General features: G+C 43.2%; 1 protein-coding gene and 1 long non-coding RNA gene across 6 annotated transcripts in view; both read right to left on the minus strand.

Moving 5' to 3' along the window:
* LOC107217570 (PDZ domain-containing RING finger protein 4) overlaps positions 1-19425 on the minus strand; it is a 140095-nt gene that overhangs the window by 10044 nt on the left and 110626 nt on the right. Inside the window, exon 1 of one of the 5 annotated variants that reach the window (XM_046739658.1) lies at positions 11069-11295. The exons of 3 other annotated variants lie outside the window; for them this stretch is intronic. The gene's annotated coding sequence lies outside the window, so the exon portion shown is untranslated. Of the gene's footprint in view, positions 1-3388; positions 3958-11068; positions 11296-19425 lie in introns of those variants that run through there. One more of the 5 variants, XM_046739659.1, reaches the window with a different exon arrangement.
* Positions 11519-16867, minus strand: LOC124294475. The gene is made up of 3 exons (XR_006904346.1): positions 16220-16867; positions 13697-16117; positions 11519-13010 (listed from the first exon to the last, which is right to left on the minus strand). It is a non-coding gene; the product is annotated as an uncharacterized LOC124294475 (long non-coding RNA).

Below are 19425 nucleotides of genomic sequence, written 5' to 3' on the forward strand. Positions count from 1 at the left end.
CCCTGGTAATTTATTATCGTTTTTTTATCACCCTTATTATTTCCGCCTTGAGCCACCACCGTAGCTGCAGTGAAGGGAGAAGCCCGAATCGTTACTTCGCAGTTTATATGACGGTACAATCTGAGAAATCTCAGGGTAGAGACGAAATCTGAATAAGATTTAAATAAAGAATGTAATCGTGAATGGGGAATGGTGTTTAAAAGCAGCCCCTAATTTTGATTTTTTATGTCCAATTCCGGCTACGCGAGTCGTGAGTGATAAATGTCGGCGAGAGCTCGCTGCTTCAGGACTCACCTTATTATATGGTGAAAGAGGAGGAGTTTTAAGAAGTGAGAGCGGTTAGCTTCTACTATTACCCGAGGATGGTTAAAATTAATAACAGTCATAAATTTTAAACACCCTATTTATACTTTATGGCCCTTCGAAACATGTTGCCCGGCAGCAAAATCCCTGTATATAGCTGCTGAAATACCGATTAAGCCATAAATCCCTTGACGAAATTAAGATGCAAATTTATTCAAAGTTCACTCATTACTCAACACCACGAGCCATACTTGTGCGCGAATTTCTGCACGACGCGCGAATTCCGGGCCACGGTCGCGTTTATCTCAACTACGGAATTTCCGCACACCCCTTGAGAGAGAGAGAGAGAGAGAGAGAGAGAGAGAGAGAGAGAGAGAGAGAGAGAGAGAGAGAGAGAGAGAGAGAGAGTGAGAAAAAGAGAGTTGAGCGAGACAGAGGAATAAATTTTTCAACCTTTCAGCCAAAGTGAATGAGTATGACAATGGGGCTCGTATTTCCGTCAGATTCTTTTTTGAACTGTAGTGCAGCAGTTCATCTCCATGGTATATGTGACAACGCTTCACGCGACGATTCCAAAAGAGTCGAAAAGTTTCATTACTAACTTTTTTCTTACGTAGGGTGAAACTTTTCTCCAAACTTTTGATTAAAAATTATTTTCCAACAAGTGCGGATCAGATTCGTTTTTCTCATTTTGCACTCGGATATATAGGTATGTCATTGACTTGTTATATTCAAGAGGAAATTTTACACACGATCAGAATTTCCTGACACAACAAAGCGATTCTGCTTTTCTATAGTTTTTCTTGATATTCGACTTCATGATTTTCTCGACGAAATGTGAGTGGAAAGGAATATCACTCAAGGTCTGTATTTATACACGAGCGACAGTTTCGTATGGTTTTTAAGACCCCACCGTCAGATCTGTTCATGGGTTAATACAGTAAACGCACAACACTGACGATGATTAAAACGAATTCAGGGAACCGGAAGTAATCATACAAGAGCAAAAAAGGTGGAACGGAATGTGTTAAAATGTAGAGTTTTCAAGACGTGTACATATACCTACACATCAGTGAGCGAACTTGAAACCCTTTACAAGGGTGAGTGAGAAGCTTTTTTTAATGATAACCTGAAAGAATGTGGGAACTTGCACCCAGCGTTGAAGAATCGGAACAACCGAAACACTTCAATTTTAGCTTCAGAGGATTTGAATGACACAAGGTAAAGTGATTTCGGATGAAAAGTTGTGAAAACCTCAAAGCTATGTGTAAATAGGATAAATCTGTCAATTCTATGACCAGATTTAAATGGAAATCCTCGCACGTCTTTGACGGTTCTCTCTTAAATTCAGAACTTAGGCCTCACACTCAGCGAGAAATGACGAACAAGGTGCTACCCACCGCAGGTATATCAAATAACGAAAGGATCAAAGCAACGGAAATTTCGAAACCCGCAGGGTTGTACCTGCTGAACGAGTAAGGATTCTCACGAGGGTGTAATTTTCACGAAGAGTGTAACTATCGCAAAGTTCGCAATTGCGAAAAGCGCGTTTTTTGCAAATGACCTTCAAATTTTCGATCTTCGTCTAACAACAAGTTCAAAACTCCTATAATTTACCCGCGTGCCTTTACTCCCCGACTTCGTCTTCTTGTCCTAATCAAGTATCCGCCCCCTTAATTAGACCCTGACAAATTATTGTCCCAGGTTTTGGCACGGTCTTTCTCTAACCCTTAATTGATGGTCCGTTACTGATGCAACTTACCGGTTCTCCTTCCAAAGTAGCCTGCGTCGCTCGGAATACCGTCGACAACAAAAGCCGCGAAGAAACGGAAAAAGAAGAAAAAGCACGGAATACGAAGACCTCGAGGAAGCTGAATGGGGAGATAAGAGGGTCGCCTGACAATTAACCGGTGAACCTCACCGAGAGCGGGACAGCTCGTTCTTTTTGTCCCTCTGATACACCACCTGTACCAGCCACTCACAACCTCCTCCTCCTCCCCCGTCATGCAATTTATCCCGACTTTCAACTCACTTCTCTTCCGCGTAAAACCAAACCGCATGGTATACAAACCGGTCCGTTACTCCGGTGACAAATGGCCTGTCAAAAATTCGATGGATGTAGATCATATACGTATACGTATGTATAGGTATACACGGTGAAATGTGGTGGTTTTATATCGCGGCCTCGATTGTCACTGTTTGCGAGAGACGGAAAGGGGCGAAGGAAGGGTGTTTTCAACGTCAACATCGTAAAACCACCTCCTGATTCTCTTCCGCTACCCTCCATCACGTATCACCGGACGAATCTAATTCGTAGGACTTCCGTCTCCGCGACCTGGAAGTTCGACATAACTTTAGGTTTTACGTTTTGCACGATGACTTCGGGTCAACGCGCGATGTCTTCACCGAGTTTTCGCCTTCTCTATTACGGCAATAAAACTAAAATACTACTCGCCGTGTCGTCACTATTCCATTGGCGCCCTAGTGTCGACATCCGAGACGAAGGGTCATCCTGAAGAAAAAGTGAGAATAAAATTTCGTAGAAACTTTTTCAGGGTATACGGGAACCTGAATATTAGAAAATTTTATCCTGGGTCTTACTGCATAGTCAAAAACTCTTTCACAACATTCGACGTCCGGTGTAATTCAACTTTTGATTACGTTATGTGGTTGCGAATTGTTTTCTTCTCGGCACTATAGGCATGCTTTCCGATTAAGAAATGAGCGTAAACAAGGCATCATGATACATTCAAGTTCCGAATGGACCATAAAATTTATTTTACGCTAGTGACACAACGTTCAATTTCGACAAATTACAACACTACCATTTTTCTCACAGTGCAGTGTTTGATGTTCGACAAACTGTGAAAGACCTGATATCACCCTACTGAAAATCGGTTATTCGGAATAAAATTTCCCGACTTTTCCAAGGTTTTCGATCACCGCGAGGATTCGGACCAAGGACGAAGCGGTAGGTTGACAAATTTAAGCTCGTAAAAGGGTCCGAATAGCGATGCTGATTACGTGAATTGGAATAGAAAGGGGGGTCGATTCGGGTAACTGATTCGGACAAATGGCACCTTACAATCAATTCCAGTTAACCCTGGAGAAGCGAGCTGATCAGTTGGCTGGCTGAGTTGGGGATCGATTTTGAAACGTCCGATAGCCGAGGCGGTGAACGTGGATTACACTGGGGTACGTGGACAGCGGCGCAGGGATGAAATACCTCCGATCCTCTTCATTCCTGCCCATCCCTCGATCATCGCCTGCACCCCGTGCCTCCTTTCCGTCGAATCCTCACCGCTGCGGCGTGACCAAGCCCGTGTGGATCGATGGTTTGGTATATGAGAGCACGGTTGCGTGCTACGCATAGCGACGCACTGTCATCCACATTGTTGTGGGTTAATGTACCAATATCAGGAAAATACGGCAATAGGAAATGAACACGGAACCCATTTGCCACTCTTCCCCGCCGCTGCACCGCCGCCTCATTCTCGTTGCCCCAATAAATAACGCCGGGGGAACATTTTTTCCTTTCGTTATCTCCTCGGCATTCCCAATTTCCTGTAGACCGTACAATGGTGGTGGAGACATGTTGTACCTTATGGGCACATGTACGTGTTGTAGGCGTCGTTATATAGGTTGGCATGACGCTTTACCAACGTCCTCTTTCATATACTGTAATCAGAGATAAATATCGGCTGGCATGCATGGGGCCTAATGGAGTATTAGTGCATGCACCGATACCCAAAGATTTTCGTGTCCGAAGCAAATTTCGCAGTTCTCTGACGTTTGTTGTAAGTAGTAGACTATATTTTTGATGTATCACAAAGTCTGGGATTCGTGAGGATGGAGTTGGTAACGATGCGTGTTCAGGAAAAATCGTTACTTCGTGCGTTTAGGTTTGTCTGAAATTTAGTAAGCCATGATGATAAACAAAACATATTCATAAATTTTAAAAAGTAAACTCGTTAAAGATCATTCAGAAATTGCACGATAATGATTTTTCCCCCAAGAGGTTTCGTTACGTTAACGTCAATAACTACAGACTTGTTGGGATTCTTTCCTTTGCTGATCTTCAGAGTGATCTGGTATTTGGTTTAAGGTTAGCCTGACAAGATATAATCAGAGCTAGCATTCCACGGTTGGATTTGAAAATTTCACGAAGCATGGAAGAGCGAAGTGATACGTGGAAAAGGGTATCGTAGCAAAGAGAGTATGTTATTTCAGCCTGCGAGACTGCAAGAGGCATGCAGAAATGGTACTGACCAAACCCGAACATTCATTTGCGGCCGAGGATGAACGCGAGCGTAAGGTAAACGGGAATGAAAAGACGGAGAGAAAGAGTGAGTAAAAAAAGAAATGAAAAAAAAAGAATTCACAGTGGGAAATGTAAATTATACTAGAGTTTACTCTAACAAGGGTTCTGGTTTTCACTACTGCACTAGGGGAAACTTTCGAACGGTCGAATCAGCGTCGCGTTTCGTTCAACAAACAGAATCGCGGCCAGTTGGTCTCGTGTTGAAAGGTGCTCGAGTAGTCTAAAAGGACTTGAAGAAGAGAAAAACGAAAAGAGTAGGAACCCACCCCCCCATGCCACACGCAAAAAAAAAAAAAGAACAAAAAGAAATTTGTGGTTGGAATCGGAATCGAGTTTTCAAGTTCTATTAACGCGGTTTGCATCCACGATGTCTACTTCTACACGGAACCGCAAATTCGGCGGGAAATTTAAACCGCAAGATTTCTTCCTTTCTTTTTTCCCTCTTCCCACTTTGAGCATATTTTTTTTTTCTTCCTCCTTTCAGCCTTTGAAGGAAAAACTCATGCCGTCGGAACTATTCCGTACTGTAATTGTCAGTTACGTCTACAGGCGCATACCTAGGTATATGTATATTTATATATACTATATATACACGGGTACCAATCGCATCGTCATTACGTCGCGTCGCGATGTCAAGGTACTACGCGCCTTTGGGAAAAAATTTTGCAGTTGCACTTCCCTACCGTAAACATTAGCTTTAGCTGCTCTTTGCTCGCTTTGAAGTCTATGGCCCTGGGAATTACACTCGTTCAACGTTTCTACCAGCCAGAGTCCGTATACATATATCGCTGTACATCCACCCATCATAGCCTTTCCAAGTTGTACCATACGATTCCTATATAATATATATATATGCATAACACCTGGTAGAAAAGAGGAGACCAGAGAAATCAATAATCATGGATCTTTTATTCATTATTGTTATGTATAGGTGCAGATTTTCGTAGCTGCGATGCAATTATACTTAGACTTCCGGTCAAAAATAGTGGAGAGTACTTTTTATTACACCGGGATAATAATCCTCTATGAATAAATTGATTGCAAATGATAGTAACGGTAATTTTAGTCGGTTACTTAATTGAGTTAGTATGTGAGGAAAAAAAAAGGGAAAAACAGGAACAAAATATATACCTGTAGAGAGAGAGAGAGAGAGAGAGAGAGAGAGAGAGAGAGAGAGAGAAAGAAATAAGGAATAAGAAAAGCGGAAAACAAGAAAAACCAATATTTAGCGAATCTATAAGACGAGCCAGTTGCAGCTGCGACTTTCGCCTCTAGTAACAATAATCTATCAAGCACGGCTCGACGCGTCTTAACAGCCGTGAGGCGTTAAACGGGCTGCCGGTGTTATCGACGGATAAGTTTTCAAACTCATTTGTAACAACTTGCCGCGATCTCCCCTCACAGTGCAGACATGTATGGGTTTCCATGGGGGTTGCAGGGGGGAGATAATGGGCTATCGCCCCCGAAAGCAACGATTCGAGCATCGCGAGGGATTCGTGCTGAGCAGCGGCGTTTCGATATTGAATCGAACACCGGAGGACCGGCAACGAAGCCAAGTTTCCCGACACCACAGACTGACTGTGGAGAACGGATTTGTCCGCACCGTTGCGGGAGACGAAAAATATTCCTGATGGAAAATTTTACGGTTCTATAGTTTTGAGCTCGTTTCCTGCCCTCCGATGTAGCTATCAATCTATACCTCATCGCGCTTCGAAGGGATTTTCAAACAATGGAGAAACGTGATTTGAATTTACTCCCGCAAACTGAGCTGCCGCCCCTATTGACTAAAAAAAAAAAAGAATAAAAAACGGTTCGTACGAGGGGAAATAAAAATTATTAAAAAAAATTACCAACGAAATCGAGATAAATATTTAAAATCTGTCTTCTTCGCACTTTTCGTGGTTACAAAATACTTCAAAGCCTCGAAAATGCTGAATTTTATATTGATGCAGTGCAAGGTGTTCATAGGATGTTATATGGTTATACCAAATTAGTGGTAAGAAAAATTTCCGACGGTGGAAGAAAAAAAAAAGAAAAATTGTAATTAAACACGAATCCAATAGAAGATTATATTTCCTGCAGCACAAAACGCCGTCCTCCGATATGACAGATTTGAACACGAGATGTGACGCGAGGCGATGGAAAATGAATAATTGTATCAGTCAAAATATCATATGCTAGTCTTCTACATCTATACATACATAATACAGAGTGTAAATTGCTCACGACAGAGTGATCCGTCGTCTACTATAGTTCAATGCGCATGCGTTATAATCCGAGAGCGGTTGTTTGTCAGGGCGACCAACCGTTATGAACGTAACCTCAAAAATTTAGACAATTGTCGCTGGTAGTTGTGCTCAACACCGGCAGCCGTCAAAGTTTTTGAGGTTACTTACAACGCGGCGAACTGTCGTATATATTTATTACAGTTGGTTACCCTGGCAAACAAATGCTCTCGGATTGTAGCGCATGCGCATTAATCTATGACAGACGACGGACCATTCCGTCGTTTGCAATTCACACTGTATATTAATTGTCAGTCAGTTTTGATTACGGCATTTCGCATCTGGCGATGCTCTCTGGCTAGAGGGAGAATTTCGATTCGATTTGAAAATTCTGAAATCTCGACGGGATAAAATATTCCGCGGTGATTCGTTTCGATTCTTCTCTCTCTCACTCTGTCTCTCTTTCTATTCGTCCGTTTCAGTTGTGGGCAAAGAGTGGATGTTGAACCGCTCGTGTGGTTTCCCGCATCTCATAACCAACGTCTTTTCATCACTCAATTCAGCCACCTTTATCTCGAAGATATGTCCTCCTCGATATTCCACCTAATAAAAAACCTTTCAGCGATTTTTCCCCAGATATAATAAAACATGTATACGGGTATCCATCCCGGGAATTCGAGACCACGAATCGTTCATTAAAAATAAATATTATGATGTAGAAAAAGACACGAGAAAAAAAAAATACTCAAACGAAATTGCTCGATGATCTGGTCATTGCTTATTGCCAAAGGAAATTACGAGATAAACAGACCGTGAAGAATTCTGCTGCAGAGAATATTGATTAGCATGACAAACCCAGTGCCGTAAGTGTTCATCGAGAGGAAACTGCAGGGTGTGGTAACAAGCCAATAATTATGTACAATACGTATACAATAACAATATATATAATGTCCGAACGATTTCGACGTGTGAATTTAAGCGTCTGCCCGTTTTTCCAAAACTCATCTGCTAGAATTGACGCTTTGCACATCTCGATGAGTAACAATCTAATGGGCGAAGGGGTTTCAAGATCATTTGCCGAAGCACTAATTGCGACTCGCGTTATTCGTAACATTGCTCGTCAACTTGAATGTAGAAAACAATCGGGGTGGGTTAAAAAATCGGTGATTCTTCCTGTAGGCGTCGTCGGTTGAAGCCTGTTAATTTATACGGAGGGACCGGTTTTGAAGCTACGTTACTGTCGTCCTGGTAATTTCTCTAGAGACAAGTGGCAGGCACTTTTTTTTCACCCTCAACCCCCATTTTTTCACAAGTCGAGTTATCGATTGACTCAGACTCACCGATGGTGTAACGCAATAATGCTCAGCTCTCGCACCTCGACGTCACCCAAAGGCGCAAGAGGGTGGCTTTCAGTTTTTCCAAGATTCCAAGCCTCATGGACACGTCGAATGGTTGGAAACGATTTTAAAAAACGTCAGTCAAAAAGGCGTGCCCGGAATCGAATTCCCATCCGGGGTTTCGGGAGATTAGGAGTTCTTCCATAAATGGATGTGGCCGCAGAAGCCAAAGCTGCTGCTCCTCATCCCGGATATTTCAGAGAGAGAATAAAAGGCGTCGGAGATTCGGTCGAGAATATTCTCTTTTTATTTTTTTCATCTTCTATGAATAAAATGATGGTGAAAATAAGGATGAATAAAAATCCACGTAAAAAATTGACGTGTGAAACTGCGAAGCGAAATAATTGAATCATCCAGTTCGCACCGTGTCCGCTAGATCAAATTCTACGGCTGCTTGATCCTGGATAAAAAAGACCACTACAGTAGCGCTAGACGTCGGATCCAGCTATTAAAATAATTCGCTTGAAACCCGCGTCTGAGTTCTTCGAACTTCGCTGAGCATGAAAGCTATTGAATTTTGAACAGGCATCGCGGCGGCGAAAAAGGCCGGCGAATCTCCGAAGACGGGGGTTCGCGGATGCGTCTAACCCGTATTGTTGTCCTCGACATGCGGGATAAGTTCGATATACAATATCAGTAAGTTACGCCCGATTGCGACGCGAGCATTCGAGGATCCGGTGGTCTGAGCTTTAAAGGTAAAAAAGCAGCGATGCCACACGGTTGAAGTGAAGCGTCGTTGCAGGGTAGCTTAGGTGGTAACTTGGCGCGATATAAATCCTCGTGGAAAAGCGGGAATATAAATTCAGCGAGGATAAAATCAGAAGGAAAAATTTCTGGCTAAAGTTCGCCATCCCACCGCTGACGCCAATTCCTTGGCTACGTTGAGTTGAATTTTTCGCACTAGAGTGCCACTAGTCTTGTTCTTTTCGTTATTTTTATTTCTTTTTCGTCTCCTTTATCGTTTTACGTGGACGTCGGTGGCACTCCGTTCCCGTATATGCTTGCTCCACGTCTGCATAGCATATTCGGGCGATAATAATGGTCGTAAATCAAGGCGCCTGCTGGTCGTAAAATAAGAAGAGTTTGAGCCGAGGTGCGATCGCGGGAAACGGTCATCGAACGATACTGTAGTTCGGGAATGAGGAATCCCCGATGGAAAGGCCCGAGGAAAAGTGGCAGCCGGGGTTCGTGATCGAACGATTCATCCCTTTTCACGGTTCCCGGCTTGCCGGGGGATTCTTTTCGAGCGAATGACGTGGTTATAGCGATAACCACTCACTGCCACACCCCCCCGCTGCCACTCGTGGTAGACATTCATGGCATACGATATTCGAGGGGATTCCAGGAAAAGAGCTGGTGGAAATAAAATAAGGAATCCGAGGACCGAAGACTGGGCTCAGCTGCATATCTCCGTACTTCGTCGATGTCTAGGTTTATATCGAATTTTATTACTATCTTCTTTCCTTATTCTTCATGAAGAATACGTCCGCCGCGCCGTAGAAAAGAATTTTCCCTAGCTCTTGACACGTGCGAGTTGTATGGGCGGGTATTTTATTCGTTCGTATAGTTTGCTGTGCGGATAGAGAGAGAGAGAGAGAGAAAGAGAAAAGCGTTTATTGAAAAATGTCTCGGAGCAATATGTCCCCTAAGGACAACACAAATGCACTGACCATGTACAGCTCTCGGTGAAAGAAGAAAAATAAATAAAATAAAATAAAATAAAATAAAAATAGAATAAAATGAAATAAAAATAAAATAAAATAAAGTAAAATAAAATAAAAATAAAAATAAAAAATAAACATATAACAATATATAAAAAATATTTAAATTAAATCTGCGCTTATTAAATAGAATACGCTAATCAGAGGAACCTTACCAAAACTAGTCAGCTAAAAGCTAATCCTACAAAGCATATATATATATATATATAAGTATGAGTTATGCATTAAGTATCAACATATTAAATTAAATTAGGCAAAGGTGGTATCAGTTAGCAATTAAACAGTATTGCTGGCCAAATATTCCCTAAGTTTTAGCCTAAAGACATTTACGGGAGAGAGAGAAAGAGAGAGGGAGAGAGAGAGAGAGGATGACGAGGTACTAGCTAATATTGAAAGAGATTAAAGTAAGCAGTCCTCGGAGACAAGGATTCCGATTCTGGAACGTTTTCCGGTTTTCTTCTTTTTTCTCCTCAATTCTCTTCTCCCGATACCATTTTGCTCCTTTTTTTAATTTCGAAGAACCGAGGAGGAGCAGCCTGAGATATGCAAAACGTGACTCGATTCGGCAATAACTACTTCGTTCCGTGGCACCGAGCCAAAGCTCCGCGGCGTTATATTGCGATGTCCTAAACTGCATTTAAATGAAAGTTGTAAAATTTGAATAAAACTGCAGACTGCAGGCAACGGGACAACTTCGAACTGAAACGCCGGCGGATAACGAAGGGGGGGGGGGCTTAGTTCTACGAGCCATGTTCAAAAAATACTAAGAAAGAACGGAAAGAGTAGTGAAAAGAAGAGAAAACTAAAAAATGTCAGCTCACCTTGTCAAGGAACTAAGAAAAGGAACCGGTGGGTAGGTGCTTCCTACTTTGCGAAGGTTCATATTACGCGACCTCCACTCTGACGGACCTTTTCCCCAAATTGCCAATCTTCCAACTTCGCAGATTCTACATGCTAAACTCATTTCTCGCCACGAGTAAGGAATTAACCTCGTCTCTGAGTGCGCGGACTACGACGTCAGAAACGCTGAAGATTAATCCCTCCGGAAACGTGAAAAGAACTGTGTGTGTGTGTGTGTGTGTGTGTGTGGAAAGTACCAACCTCTATATCTGCAGCCCGATAAATTTACTCCGAAAAAATGCGTGCCCGTGTCGTAGCGGACACTGTCTTTGAAGAAAAGTGAATAAAATTCCAGGGCCATTTTGGTCTTCCCTCGTCTCTTCTTCTTCCTTCCCTCCGCGGTTTTATCTTCGTTTTTTTTTTTTCTTCTTGCTCGGGAACCAGTCTCCGCATCACGCAAACAATTTACACGTCAGGATTCTGGATGTCGTCCATCCATCAGGACGGAACCCCGTAATTGAGGTTTTCCTCTTTCCTGCAGGCATCTGCGGATGTATGTAACTACGTGCCGCGGGGATGCAGAGTAAAAAAAGGATGCATTCAATACCGGAAATCGATGTTATATCGCTTCGGTTCGGATCACGCTCGCCCCTCAGAAATACCGCTAAAATATGTTAAGCATTGTCAGGGGCGCTGAGAGGATCCGCCGGCGGGGTTAGTCCCGAGGATATCCTTCACCCCCAGACCCTTTATTCCGCGAGGCTCGTACACGCTGCACCTTCGGACGATTTTGCACCCGCTGACGCTAGACGACATATTATTTTACGCTGGGACGGACATTTCCGGGGATTATATGAGACTGCAGGGATATATCACGGATATACGTATATATACACCTCGACGGTGGTCCGAGTCCTTCTGCAGGGTTTTCGAGTAGGTATGAGGAAACGGCCAGGGGAGGATTATGCCGGACAAGTGGTCTGCTGCTAACTCACTCTTTAGGCCTCACTCACTCCTCCCGAGGGGTCCACCAGGCCTACAGGACGATTCAACAGTCTCCCTTTCTATTACGCTGCATTGCTTGTTCATTTTGCATCAATGCAAACCGTGAACAATACACGATCCATGTTTAGAGGAAAGTCAGGTCAAGGAATCTTGATTTTCTTTTTTACTGATCTAGATTTTATGGTTATTACTCCTTTAAGGAAACAGCTATTTTGTTGTGTACGTTAGTCGATTCAAATGTAAGAAGTATTCTATAAAAATTTAACAAACTTTCGAGGACCGGGAAAACAGTTTTTATACCAGAAATTGTTTACAAGAGGTTCATTTATTCAGGTAGGAGAATTCGAACACCGACATTTTCGAAACTGTCATTTTCTACATACTTGGACCCAGAGAAGTGTTTGGCAGGCGGTTTTAGCAGAAGTTTTTCCTTTAACCGGAGTGGTTGTCAGACTCGAAAGGTTAAATAGGGTGGCTGCTCAAATCGGATTAGAAAATCCCTGACTTTACCCTGTCTCTCCGACCGTAATCAGGTTTGTTCCCTGAGCATTTGATTCGACACATCGTGCCTGCAATATTTTTTCTACATTTTTGAAAAAGGACAAAATCCTTTGAGATGCTCCTGTTTTTTCAGACAGTTCATCTGCATCCAGTTAAAGCGCCGCTGTTGAAGTAGGTAGAAAATCTAGAGATCGATTTAAGGTCTACCAATGAATCTCACCGATATAATAAGACGAAATAAAGAAGACGAGTGTTGATGATGAAACGCCTTGTAGTCGGCTTTCAATTTGTGCCATAAGCGCGAAGCACCGTCCTTTTCACCCCGAAACTAAACCAAAGCGATTTCGGAGTTCGCGTATCCTCGTACATCCTGATAATCCGTTATTACCATAGCAGAGTTGGTGCCCCGGATCGTTGGGGTTACGCGCTGGTCATTCGCAGAGGGTGCAAAGTAAGGGGTGGGGGGACGAAGAAACGTTGGTTGCAGGAAGCGGACTCTAAAGAGCCGTGCAGACCGCGTCGCCACTCTCTCATATATCCGCGTTTTGCGTGGCTGAACAAAGAATCGCCTCCCTTCTCTTCCCATCATCCCTCGAGCCGCGGCCTCTCGGTCAAGCCCACTTTGCTCGATTTGTTCCCCTTTGCTACATCTCGTTTCACTCCGATTGACATCAGCAGTGTTGCAGGTCTCGGTTGGCTGGGTGTGCAATCAGAGCGGGCGAGGACGCGTGCATCGGTGAGTATAAAAGAAAGAAAGAAAATAATTAAATAAGCGACGCTTCTGTTCTCTCTACTGGGAGCACTAATTGCTGTACAACTAACCGTGACAAAGAATACTTGTCGTCGCGTGAAGTCCGATATGTGTATACGGAATTAAGGACGTTCTTAAATCGCGCGTTTTACTTGAATGGAAACGAACCGGCGATACGAGGACGTGCGTGGATTACATGCCTGAGCAGTCCATAAATTAGGGTGAAAAAACACATCCTCGATGTGTGTTGATTCATTTCCCTCTGCATTGCAGTATGCTCAAACGATGAAATTATATCTCATTATATACGGTTTCGAGACGTTTTTGACACCACGGTTGAGATGTACTGGCGCCCCCTTAACACGGTTGTAAAATCCTCCAAGCTCCCTTTCCGTACGGGATGATAATTTAATGGCGAGTAAGTGAGTTCATCTTGCGATCTGTTTTCTTCATTCCTTTTTCTTATACTATTTCCGCGCGGACGACAATTTCCACGACGATATATTTCGGCCCGCGTGCAGTTATGTTGGATAATATACGGTCCCCGCAGTCCCGGCTGGGACGATGGAAATAAACACATTGAGACCATAGGTTATATCTAAATGCTGCACATGCAGGCCGATTGTACGTACAGGCATCCTTGTCCATCCACCACAGTCGTCGGCGATGCACACGTGCGAGTTGCTCCGATCGCACCAACAAAACTCCGGTTTGTTTTTCCCGTTCTCCCCCCGTCGCTCAGACCGCATGCTGCTACTGCTGGTGCTGTGCATGCATGCATGCATCCACTGGACAGTGAAGGATTTATCGCACTCTTCGTTTTTCCAAAGAAGCCGTTCGTTTTTACGCGGCTACTCAACGCGCGCAAAGAATGCGCCACTGTTGCACCGAAACTTAAACGCGTACCGTGCCATATGTAGGATTGCAGGGTAGATCCAACATTTGCGTTCACCTTCGTAAGACTCATCGTCCACAGTATTCGATAATTTAAACTTGGATCTCTTCGACAGCACGATTCGCAACCAAAATACAGAATTTCTCAATACTTGGTACACTGTATCAATTGACCACATGTAGGATTACAGGGTAGATCCATCATTTGTGCTGACCTTCATTAGACTCATCGTCAGCAGAATTCGGTAATTTAATCATGGATCTCTTCGACAACACAATTCGTGAACAAATTACAGAACTTCTCAGTACATGGTACACTATATTCTTTCGAAGTTAGTGGTAAGTTAAAAGCACCTCTATCTGAAGCATTTGTGGCCATAATCTTAGTTCGTACGTAATGGTACCAAGGTGACTAGAAGCGGTACATCTATAGATGTATTGTATAATCCGCAAGGCAGTTGATTGCTTCGCCATCCTCGAGAGAAGAATCTATTCACTTTTCTTACCCACCCCTCAACTGCACCAGGAGCAGGGTGGCTTTGACGAGGAGCAGAAGCTCGGGATCAAAATTAGAATTACACTTCGAGGTCTTCTCACGGAAGTCCTTCGAAGAACCAGCTTCGTGCTTTCCTCAAGAGGTTCAGCAGGAGCAGAAGAACCGGGGATTAGAGGCATTAGGGGCGAGTCTAAGGAATAATTCGGGGCCGGACGGAGGGTGTAAAGTTAATCCAAGGCCGCAGGGTCTTCTGCCCCCAATAATCCTTGGCGAACGTTAATGTCCTCGATCAAGGAGGTCGTCCTTCGGCTGAAACGTGTGTGTAACCGAAACCCTTCGCGAGACGTTGGAGTCCTTTTCGCAGGACGCGGAGCGTCAAGGATCAGGGGCTTGGTACTTGCATGGGACTTTAAGGCGAGGAGTGGCTGAGCGCTACTGGAGTCCTGCCAACCGGTCGATAAATTAATTCGTTCCCGTAGGCTGCGGCAGCCTTGCGAGTTTTAACATCCGGTAGGGAAGGTTAAGACATAGAAGCAGTACGCTCATCCCCCACAGATTCATGGATCCTCGTTCTCCGTCGTCACCCACACAGCTCGAATATCACTCTGCGCTGCTTTTGTTTCGCCAAACTACATTCAAACCCTTCTGCCTTCCACGGTCCTCTTACGACTGGCTTTTTTCAATTGGACGAAATTTCTACGCTTAATTGCATCGCTGGAACCCTTCGCCGTTAGGTGGTAAATCGTTTTGCCGCTGGGTTTCATTTGGTTAGCGGGACCGTTTTTTGAGAACGTCTGAGTTTCGGACTTGAACTCTTTAAACTGTCATTCGGCAAAATTGGATGAGTTTAAGATTGTTTGTCGTCTGCAAAAATAAAATACTCGTGCTATAGGTAGTAGGTTGTGATCAGTTTAGAATCCTGAGAATAAATGAGACCAGTCTGAATCAAAAGTTAGGAAGAGAAACATAACCATTAAAAAGATCTTCATCAATTTTATTCATGCCATTGCAATGACAGTGAAGAAGTATGGAACGACATTCTTGCTATCTAATAAAAATGAATTCTAACGAACACAAAGTGACGTTTGAAGTGATCAAACTTTGGTCATTTCGATCCATGATCCGTCTATCACATAGCAGTAATGATGTTTTATTCTCATTCACTGTCATTGCTGCAAATAACACATCGCTCGAGATTTTTTGACCGCATAATTTCTCCATTCCTCCTTTAAACACAAGCCATTACAATGATTTTTATAAATTTTGGTACAGCTATGACTGCTCGAAAAATTAGTGTGACATGTGTAAAAATCATCATCACCCACGGACGATTCTGAATGTGTCGTAAAAATCTCTGTCGTATAATAAATTTTAACGGAAATCCTGCCTCTGCTAGGGCGGATACAGTTTTCCCCAAGTTCTCTTAACGCATACATTTAGAAAAGTATCTTGAATAGAGTAAACCGTTATACGTATGTATATAATAGCAACGATCCGCGCGGTTTGAGTCTTGTTCGCTTCTTCACACTGTTGAAAACGATATGTGGTATGTATGCGTCCGTCCGGGCCGCAACTATTCAACGAGACGGACAGATTAGTGGTCGCGTGTTTCAACTGGGAATCCGTCCGTCCGTTTCCCGTCGTCCCGTCGTCCCGACGCGCCCTGGCAACCGCAACAAACTTTTTACCGAGGCACCACGTGCGGGGCATCCATGCCCACACATGTACATAGATACATACATATAGATATATACCTAATACATACCGACAAGAGATTTACGAATCCTCCGAGAAGGAAACGGTCGACCGAGCGTGTTTTCAGTACCTACATAGCTAGGTGGCGCAAAACAGATGCGGAACGAAAAGCGTTTTTGGATAGGTTCCATGCCTTCCTTCAACACTCGCACGATCAGTAGCGCCGTCTGCAGGACGTCCAGACCATTGCAATTATCACTTTGCAACGCAGTGCCTGGTGGAAAGACATCAAACTAACCTTGAAATCAGGCTGACAGCTGATCGTTGGTCGTGTTTTTCTCTCGCCTGTGGTTCGTTGAACGATTGTATAAAATAGATCAAGTTTCATTAATTTATGTAACAATGGTAATTGAATGGTGTAAAATCACGATTTGCGTCAAAAAGATGAAATTGAAAACTTAGGATATGTGCCGACAAAATAGCGCCGAAAACTAAGCTATGATGTCACGAGGACGTTTCGCAGCAATCAAAGCGACAGGAATAAGGAGTCGCAGTATGATTCCGAGATGAATGCAGGTATTGCTCAGCGAAGTATGTTCTCTTACGGAAGGAGAGAAACAGAGTGAAAAAAAAAAGACCAATCAAGTAAGAAAAACAGTTCGATGCTTTGCCGAATGAGCAAGGGATTTGGAAAGGTGCGGGAAACGCGATGACACGGACGCAGTGTAACAAGAAGACTGGCGATGGAAAGGGGCTGGGGGGGGGGAGGGGAGAAGATGACAATGCGGAAAGGATATGAAATGCGCGCGATGTCTATCTGTGTTACGTGTGTAAGTCTATGGTTATGTGCCTCCGATACGTCACTTGGATTTTTCAATCAATTCCTGCGGCGCCGCGTGTCGTTTGTCATTTCGATATAAGGTGGCGGAACTTTAAAGATGCATGAGAGAATTTTCACCGAAGCCTCTCGTCGTAGGTACGCCGCGAAAATCCGCTCGCGGGTATTCAGAATGGCGTGGCTTTCCGTCACCCGTGGACAAAGCAATCTTGCGGTATTAATAGCAGCCTGTACAGTTCGAGATGAGAGTGGCAGGACTGCGTGGAAATATCGGGAGTACCGTCAGCGTGCAAGCGTATAATGTTCGGCTAAGGCCAAGTGCGTAATAACCGACGTTAATGAGCCGCGCCTAACGATGATTGTGACTAACGCCGCGTAATATCGAACCTTGAGAAATCCGGACTTTTTTGCGCGTTTTTTTTTTTTACACTTCCTCTTTCCACCGATTCCACCAACCGTACTTCAGATCTGAAACGAAAATACGAAATCTGCACGAAGGTGTAGAATAAAAACAAGAACAAAGGGTCGAGGTCTCAAGGTTCTGCGAAATTAAATCATTAGGGGTGTTTCTTCGATGGTTTATAAGGGTGATTATTATAGGATGAAAATAAAGACTTTTTTTCTCGTGTTACGCAAATTTCGTAAGGTTTTGAAAAATTCATGGTTCATGTTCGCTGTTCAAAGACAAAAAACCACATTTTTTATCATTAGTTTATCGACCCGTGTCCACTGACCGCGAAATTAATTGCGTAAAGTGTGGTTTTTGATGTTTCAACAGGGAAAGTCAACCGTGAACTTTTGAAAACCTTCGGAATTTATTATATAGCTCGAAAAAAAAAAAACTAATAGATACTTGTATCGTGTAGTGATCAGTTTCTTCAACATGTTGCTTCCTTTATCCTGCATTTAACCCCTTTCAGGCTCTCATATGTACACGTTTTTAAGGAATGTTTCACTAATAATGCGGCCTGTCTTAAACAGACGGAGAAATTTTCAACCGTTCCTGCACAGCAAGTAAAGTCTTAACTGCTTCAAAAAACTTCGAATGGGACATAACTCCACATTAAAATCACCACATTAAGGTGAAGTAAAAAGTAACTCAGCCATCGTCTGCAGCTCATTGAATGTGCAGTTTCACTAGGTGAACCACCTTCCAAGAATTCATATAACTTCCGTTACCGCGTATTGGCAAAACCTTCGTTATTTTAAGAAAAAAAAAATAAAAAATAACAAATTTCCAGATGTGTCTCAGAGTCCGACCGTACGTTGGTTGTAACGAACGAAAGACGAGAACACTTCTCTACCAATTACACGGCTCGTTCTGCAATTACCCCCAGCGGGAAATTCAATCAGCGTTGAATTTTCACGCCTGATATAATTGCGCCGTCCTCCTCCTAGACTCGTCAATGTTGGCTAATGATCACTGCATTGGATTCAACCGGGCGGAATGACCTCTATTAACCCAATTAAATCCGGTTCAAGAAGGTCCATATTGTTCTCTTCGATTCTTTCAAGAGGGTGCTCATGGCCTGGTCATGGGAGTGATTGAAAAACCGGGCAAGAGGGACAAAGAATTCATTCTCAGCGCTAATTAGCCCAAAGCGTGATTAATTTGAGGTGAAAAAGACCAAAATAAAAATAAATTAAATTGAAAAATTCCTATTTTCAAAACGATTTCACCTGCGGAGACTTACATGACACGTGTGAACATCATACGCGTTTGCCTGAGAAACGTGCGCCCTTTGACACGAAGTCGTTATGGGGGATATATTATACAGTATTACGGTTACCTTTCCACCTTTAAGGGTTTCCCGCGAATTGCTGATGCGCGGGTGTATAAAGGTAAGCCGACGAATTTATTAAGCCGGAAGCGAAAAGGGAAAAGAGGTTCGAGTCACTCGGTGGTGACGACACTCGGCGTTGGTGGTCGCGACTCTTGCCGGGGTTTCGGGGGGAGTTTGAGGGAAGAAAATTTCTCACTAATAGGGTTGTTAGCGGCACTTCGCATAAATATTCTTATTTACCAAGCGGGCGTTAGCTCTCTCTCTCTCTCTGTCTCTCTCTCTCTCTCTTCTCTCTCTCTTACTCCTCCGTCTTCTTCTTCTACTTCTTCTTCTCTCACGTTAACACATAGAGAGAGAGATAGAGAGCGATCGAATTAATTACAGAGTCGTAATTAGATGAGTATCAAAGTAATTACACATACCTATATACACACCATATATGTATATATATGGGGAATTTCACGTGTACCCAACCAACGTCTGACCTTCATCATTTTTGATTTAGTTCAAAACTTTTTTTGTCTTTGTTCCTATTTGGAAACAGTACCGTGAATTTTTTCAGATTTTCGTTCAAATAATTAATTATTTATAAATATTAAGAGTGGTTTTGAAAAGAATCAGGTTTAAAATTCTCAAAAACTGTTTTTTTTTTCC

This window comes from Neodiprion lecontei, chromosome 5, assembly GCF_021901455.1.
Source record: "Neodiprion lecontei isolate iyNeoLeco1 chromosome 5, iyNeoLeco1.1, whole genome shotgun sequence".
NCBI lineage: Eukaryota > Metazoa > Arthropoda > Insecta > Hymenoptera > Diprionidae > Neodiprion > Neodiprion lecontei.